We start from the raw sequence: 8,274 nt of genomic DNA on the forward strand, positions 1-8,274 counted from the left end.
TATACTGTTGCCCTGCTTATTTAACTTCAACACAGAGCACATCATATGACATGCCGGGCTGGATGCATCACAAGCTGGAATCAAGATTGCCAATAGAAATAACAACAACCTCAGATATGCAGATGACACCACCCTTATGGCAGCAAGTGAAGAGGAACTGAGAGCCTCGTGATAAGAGTGAAAGAAGAGAGTGAAAAAGCTGGCTTGAAACTCAACATTAAAAACTTAATCATAGAAGACTTAAACATAGAAAGAGAAAAAGTGGAAGTAGTGACAGATTTTATTTTCCTGGGCTCCAAATTCACTGCAGGCTGTGACTACAGCCATGAAATTAAAAGACACTTGGAAGGAAAGCTATGACAAACCTAGACAGCATATTAAAAAGCAAAGATATCACTTTGCTGACAAAGGTCCACATAGTCAAAGCAATGGTTTTTCCAGTAGTCATTTACCGATGTGAGAGTTGGTCCTTAAAGAAGGCTGAACACCAAAGAATTAATGCTTTCAAATTGTGGTGCTGGAGAAGACTCTTGAGAGTCCCTTGGACTGCAAGGAGATCAAACCAGTCCATCCTAAAGGAAATCAGTCCTGAATATTCTTAGGAAGGACTGACGATGAAGCTGAAGCTTCAATACTTTGGCCACCTGATGTGAAGAGCCGACTTACTAGAAAAGACCCTGATGCTGGGAAAGAATGAAGGCAGGAGGAGAAGGCGACGACAGAGGATGAGATGGTTGGATGGCATCACTGACTCAATGGACATGAGTTTGAGCAAGCCCCGGGAGACGGTGAAGGACAGGGAAGCCTGGCGTGCTGCAGTCCATGGGGTTACAAAGAGCCAGACACGACTGAGCGGCTGAACAACAACATATAATACATAAGTATAAATATTTCTCACATTATGTTTTGTTAAAATGTGTTTATTATGATGTACATGGTATGATACGTTACCTTCTAATCTACTGTATGGTGCTCCCTTGATGACTCAGTGGTAAAGAATCCACCTGTCAATGCAAGAGACGCAGGTTTGATCCCTGGGTCAGGAAAATCCCAGAGAGAAGGAAATTGCAACCTACTCCAGCATTCTTGCCTGAGAAATCCCATGCACAGAGGAGTCTGGCAGGCTACAGTCCATGGGGGTGCAAAGAGTCGAACATGACTTAGAAACTAAAGAACAGTAACAATTTGCTGTATATTATTGATCAACTATCGTAAATCACAGAATTTCTACCATGGGCTTGGGGAAAAACAGGCTTGTGACAGACAGTGAGAATTCCCAGCAGTCAACGCAGCAGAAAAGCACACAGAGGCTCTTCACCAGTTCTTAGAAGCTAAGCCCTGGTTAGTGTAACCTGGGAGGAATAACGGGATCATGATGACTAAACATTAACTCAAAACTTGAAGCAAAAACAAAAGAACTTGCTGGTCAAACGCACAGAAACAGAGAGTAGAAAGGCGGTTTCCAGGGTCTGGGGGAGGAAGTAATGAGAGATGTTGACCTAAGGGTACCAATTTCAGTTGTCCAGTATGAGTAAGTTCTGGAAATCTGCTGTACAGCACAAGGCCTGTGACCAACAACACTTAAAAATTTGCTGAAGGGATAAATCTTAATGTTACTACAAAAGGAAAACAGCAAAAATCATATGACAACAAATAAATGAGGGGAAACTACAGGAGGTGACAAAAATTTACGGTCCAGATCCTGGTGATGGTCTCACAGGAGCGTGGTGGTGGTGTAGGCGCTCAGTCGTGTCTGACTCTTGTGACCCCATGGACTCTAGTCAGCCAGGCTCCTCTGTCCAAGGGATTCTCCAGGCAAGAATACTGGAGTGGGTTGCCATTTCCTTCCCCAGGGGATCTTCCCAATCCAGGCCTTAAACCCTGGTGTCCTGTACTGCAGGAGGGTTCTTTACCAACTGAAGTACCAGGGAAGCCTCACAGGTGTATGCTTCCCCGCAGACACGTGAACTTGTACACATTACACACGTATAGCTTTTGTATGTCAATCATTCCCCAAAAATAGGGCTGTGACTGTGCTGGCGAGAAGTTGCTGTGGAACACAGGGAGGCCGCTCTGGCAGTCTGTGATGACCTAGAGGGATGGGGCGGGGAAGGGAAGGGAGGCTACCGAGCGAGGGGATGTATGTATAACTACAGCTGATTTGCGTCGCTGTATGGCAGAAACAACACAATATTGTAAACATCTTTTTAATGTATTTAAATTTAAAAATAGGAGAAAAGAAGTAATAGTAGGCAAGGAGAACTGAAAGAATAAGTGAATGAAAAAATGAATAAAATACGATGTACAATGGCCAGTACCCATCAGTCAAGCGTATCCCTTTTGTCTACCTTCTTCCTTCCCCCCATCAACTACACCAGTCTTCCCACACCCTTCTTCACTCTGTCCTCCACCTACTCACCAGTCTCTTTCTTGTCCATTTCGTGGTTTCCCCAGATCTCTGCTCTGAGCTTTCTATAAACCTTAACTCCATCCTCCCCTGGGGCCAGCCATTATTTCTCAGAGCCTTTCAGATCCAAGTTCATAATGTGACCCCTTCCCGAGAGACCATCCCATTCCGCAAATATAAATCTGCCACCATGAAAGAAAGATTTAGGTTTTAATCTTTCCCTTTCACTCTCTGTTCCTGACGACTTTGTAACTGGAGGCTGGCGAATTCTCTTAACAGTGTGTCTGTGCCTTGATGTGTCTGTTGTTTTCATGACGGAGAGAACTCCAAACATTTTATGAATAGCCCACTTCATTTGGCCGGCTTTGAATTCCCTAGATGTCAGGAAGCCAGTTAAAATAATTTCTGATGGCCTGAGCCTGTTATCACTTCAGGCCTCGAGCCCAGACCTTTGCAAATCAGTCAGCAGAGCCGGCAGCTTGCCGTTTCCACTTTCTAAGGTTTCTTCGGCTGATACAGCCTGACCGAATTTTCTTTTGCTGGAGAGGCGTGAGATCAGTGTTGAGACATCTGACAACGGCTTTTCTTCATCGTCCCCAGGTGTCTGGGGAATTGATGGGTGAACTCCGCCTGCACGTCTTCCCGCTTCCTGGCTTTCTCTTGCTGCCTCTGCCTCCAGTCGTTTCCAGGGCCAGAAAAGGGAGGGATGCGGAGGAGGGCGGGCATCATGTCCTTTCTAATCTCTGCCTATTTTTATTTCTCTCCTGTGAAGTGTGCGTCCACCCACTTCTAACTCATTTTTAGCTTTTGGTCAATAATTTCCTCAAATATTTACGGAGCATCTTCCAGGCATAGGCATTGGGCAGCAGCAAATCAGAGCATGCATCACACGAGGAGGAAGGGTGTTAAACAATGAGCAATTCCATTAACAACCGTGATTACAGCGGTGAGAAGGGTTAGATGGGAAAGATTCGATGAGTGCAGGTGAGCCCTGTCAGGAATTTCAGGGAGGGCTGCCATGAGGAAGTCACTCTGAGCAGAAATTAAGGAGCAGAGATGCTACGGGAGGAGACAGAGGGAATCAGAGGGCAGGGCAAGAGGTGGGAAGGAATGTGGCCCTTGGAGACCATGAAGCAAGGGTCGGGGGTGGCAAGGGTGCAGAGAAAGGGGAGACTCACAGGACAATGGGGTGACGCAGGCAAGGGGCAGGTTCTGCAGCATCCAGCCAGCTAGGCTAAATATCTGGGACTCTCTCTGAAGTAATGAAATTTGAAAGATTCCCAGTCATCCATGTCATCAATTTCAAAGTCAGCTCAGTAACCAAAGAAAACAAACCCACGGATGCTGAGACATTGCCCAGTTCCTAATGCCACTGACAGTTCATAGGGAACTCTAAATTCTGAAGCAGCTGCAGCTCCGAGACTCTGCTACCCTGCTCAGAATGTTCGAGGTTATCTCGTGCTAACTGAAACAGTGCAGTCGACTGTAGCCTGGCTGAGGAGGCTGAGTCTGGTCCCACCGTGGCTGGGAATAAGATCTGCCATCGAGTCAGCATCACTTCTCAGTAAGCCTCGCTCTCTAGTGCACAGCTGGACAAGTATAGTTAATGACACAGTGTTCAATACTGGAAATTTGCTAAGAGAGGAATTTCCATTGCTTTTGCCAAAAAAAAAAAAAGATAACTATATGAGATGATATGCAAATTGGCTTGACTGCAGTAATCATTTCTCCTCATATATGCTTATCAAATCATCATATTGGGACTTCCCTGGTGATCCAGGGGTTAAGACTCCCGTGCTTCCACTGTAGGGAACATGAGTTTGATCCCTGGTTGGGGAACTGTGACCCCACATGCCCCAGAGTGTTTGTTTGTTTTTTTTTTTTTTAATCTGTAACTGTTTCTACTTTTTCCCCATCTATTTGCCACAAAGTGATTGGACCGGATGTCATGATCTTCATTTTTTGAATGTTGAGCTTTAAGCCAACTTTTTCACTCTTTCACTTTCATCAAGAGACTCTAGTTCTTCTTCACTTTCTGTCAAAAGGATGGTGTCATCTGCACATCTGAGGTTATTGATATTTCTCCTGGCAGTCTTGATTCCAGCTTGTACTTCATCCAGCCCTGCGTTTCGGATGATGTAATCTTCACATATGTTAAATAAGCAAGGGGACAATATACAGCCTTCTAATTAGAAGGCTTGACTACTCTATTTCAGCCTTGACGTACTCCTTTCCCAATTTTGAACCCGTAGGTTGTCCCATGTCCATTTCTAACTGTTGCTTTCTTGTCCTGCATGCGGGCTTCTCCGGAGACACCTTAGATTTATGCAATGTGTACACCCTAGACATACACATTTCTTTTTTTAAGTTACTTTAAATTTTGAAAGGAGGTAAAAGTCATCCACCTCCCACCGTGGGCACAAACAGCTGCTCTGGTTGTCGTTTAACACCTGGTCGCTGGACAGCCCAGCTCCACAGCCGAGCATCACTCGGAAGGGAGCTGACTGCTGGCCGCAGGCGATCCTCCCTGGAGAGCAGCGGGAGCATCTCCGGCAGCCTGGCTTCTGAGCAGGCCACCTTGCTTCAGCTAAGAGCCCATGGTCTCTCTGGCTTCTTTCCACGCCGGCCCACGTCCCCGGTGCCCTCCAGCCCTCGGTGCGTGAATCAGACGTCTTCCGTCCACTCCTCTGGATCCACTGTGCCCCCCTCAGCCCGTCTCTGCAATGGGGAGCCCTTTCCCATGGAGACGAGACCGGCTAGGCCCCTTGCCCTCTAGTTTCCAGCTGAAGTCAGCCCTCGGGAAGCCGCAGCAGGAAAGAAGAGAATGAGGCTGAGCATGCCCTTCCGCCCTGAGATGTGTGTCGCCTGGCCTGACCGCACCCTCGGTCGAAGCGGACTCTCCATACAGCTCCCGCCCCTGCTCCGCGGGGACTGGGGACGGTGATGTTTCTGATGCCGCTAACCCCTTGAACACGGCACTGCCCTTCTTGCTCTCCGGACGCTCCACCCTCCTCATTTTTTTAATATGATTTTATTCCTTTATTTATTTGGGCCTCGTTGGCCTTTGTTGCTGCGTGGGCTTTCCTCTAGAGGCGGTGAGCGGCGGCTCCTCTCTGGTTGCGGTGCGCAGGCTTCTCATTGCGGTGGCTTCTCTCTCGCAGGGCACGTGGGCTCAGGAGTTGCGGCTCCCGGGTTCTAGGGAACCAGCTCAGGAGTTGTGGCGCCGGACTTTTTATTGCTCCCCGGTATGTGGGATTTTCCTGGACCAGGGATCGAACTCGTGTCTCCTGAACTGGCAGGCGGATTCCCCTCCACTGAGCCACCAGGGAAGCTCTACCCTCCTCTTTGTAAATAGTCCTGGGTGCTTGTGTGCTAAGTCGCTCCAGTCGTGTCCAGCTCTTTGCGACCCTATGGACTGTAGCCCATAGGCTCCTCTGTCCGACGGATTCTCCAGGCAAGAACACTGGAGAGGGTTGCCATGCCCTCCCCCAGGGGGAATCTTCCTGACCCGGGGAGCCAACCTGCATCTCTTCTGTCTCCTGCCATTGGCAGACAGGTTTTTAAGACTAGCGCCACCTGGGAAGCCCCTTTTGTAACCCTTATGTAACTCCCCAGGCACCTAAGTGAAGGGGCCCTGCTTCCTTCTCTACCCTGACCCATTCAGCAACTGACTCAGAGTGCAGAAGTCTAAGAATTCCATCCCCATCTTCCGCCAGTGACTGCCTTTCTTTTCTTTTGGGGCAGAGTTTGACTCAGATTCTCTGGTGACTGACCTGCGCAGACCCTCCAGCGGGCTGAAGGGATTTAGCGAATGTGGAATACAGAAAGACACGTGGATGACGCTCTGCCCCGGCCCTTCCTTCAGAGACCCCCCCAAATCTCTGCGCGCCCCCTGCCCCCGACCACACCGGTCCCGAACAGCAGGCACAACCCACCTTAGGCTTCACCATTCTTGTTCCCTCTGTCCGGAATATTCTTTCTCCGGAAATCCTTGTATCTAATTCCCTCATCGGCTTCTGATCTTTTCCTCCAATGTGACCTTTTCCACTAGACTTCCCCGCCATTCCTCCTGAAAGGAGTCCCCACCCCCAGCCTCTTCATCTCCTTCTCTGCTTTATGCATTCCATTCGTCAATTTCCAATATACACTTTCAGTGTTTATTTTATTGATCACATGTATACACCCTTGAATAAACCCTCTATGAAATGTTCCACGAAGGCACAAATTTTTGTCTGCTTTGTACAATTATATCCCCAATTACCAGAACATAATCTCCTATGCTATTTTTTGAACAAGCAAGATCCTGTTTCCAGAGGGAGATATAGATTCCAGAGGGAGATAGAGGGTAGAAGGGATTCCACCCCAGTGACCATTTTTGTCTCCAAACTTCTGATCAGTCTCCACAGGAAGCCGCTTCCTGCCAGTTGAGTCTGCGCCTCACCTACAACTTTCCACAGAACAGAGAATGAGAGCTGTGCTGAGTGTCATGTCCAGTCACATCCAGTTTGGCTGCACCCACGAGGAGCAGATGAGTCGCTCTTTCTTGTCTCCATTTCAGAAGCAGACGATGTGCCGGAACAATAAAGCCTCTCTCCATCTGGGACTATGACCCCACTGACACTGGCATGAAACATACGCTTTGAGCAGATAGACCCGTTCACACTCTAGTCATTTTGAAAGCTCCTACTACATTCACGGCTTCGCGCCCGAAACTGAGGAAGCAAAGATGAATAAAATATGGTCCTTTCCCTCTGGGGGTTCTGACATACCATGCCAGACTTCTATGAGGTGAAAATATCAAAGCCTTTCTCTTCTGTAATGCAGAATCCACACACTCAGCTTAGCCACCAACAGGTGATGCAACATTACTAAATGCATGGAAAAATGTTCCATACCCAAAGGAGCCAAGCCTTGACCCTGACTCTCCAGGCTCTGAGAAATCAGAGATGAGGTCCATTCCAACATCAGAGACCCAGGGAGAGAAAGCCTGAAGTCGAGTGGGTTGTCACCACATTCTGGAATGCGCAAAGACTACAAATTCCCAGAGTTAGAACCAAAATCATTCCTTTGGCCCGGAAGGGGCAAAGTCACTGTCAAAGAGATATTTGTCAAGTGAGTGAATGAGTGAATAAATGAATGAATGAGAAAAAATAAAAGAGCTAAAGTAAGTGGCAGGGTAAAGTCTCCGGTAAATCCAATAGTTTGTACCTTGTCCACCCTTTCTAAACTCTAACATCTGGGGTTGCCCATGTGACCAATGAAATTGGTGGACTGAAAGGCTGAGCCAAAGATGGGTTCAATATTAGGAGACTAAGCTCAATGGTAAAGATGAGCAACAGAGAACAAATCAGTGAATTTAGTTCAGGGTTAGTGTTTGGCCCCTCAGGTGTCAGCTGAACATGGATTATTCATTAGATAATACAATTGCTCTCAATAAAAGGCACAGCAGGAATGCTGGATGGCTTTCAATATCCTCGTTTGACTATTTGGACCCTTTGGGCATGTGTGCTCTGTGAGAAACTAAATGTGATTTCTCAGAAAGTTTGCCCAGATACAGCTTTTTAGCATAGCTATCAAATTGGCCCAAATATATCAATCTTTTCGCATGCTTTCCATTCAGTTTCAGTAACTGTCTCCAAGAAGTTAGATTCCAAAAACCAGAATCAAGGATGCAGGCTCCTCAATGGCCAAGGAATGAGAGGCGGGTCACCAGGAGGCCTTGTGCGGTGAATTCATTCTCCAAATGCTGGGCCCAGCCCCCCGGAAGCCTGGGTCCCACTTGCACAAGCCACTTCCTGCACAAGCCTGCACAAGCCACTTCCTGCACAAGCCTGCACAAGCCTGCACAAGCCACTTCCCTACTGTTG

This window comes from Ovis aries, chromosome 10 (assembly GCF_016772045.2).
Source record: "Ovis aries strain OAR_USU_Benz2616 breed Rambouillet chromosome 10, ARS-UI_Ramb_v3.0, whole genome shotgun sequence".
Lineage (NCBI taxonomy): Eukaryota > Metazoa > Chordata > Mammalia > Artiodactyla > Bovidae > Ovis > Ovis aries.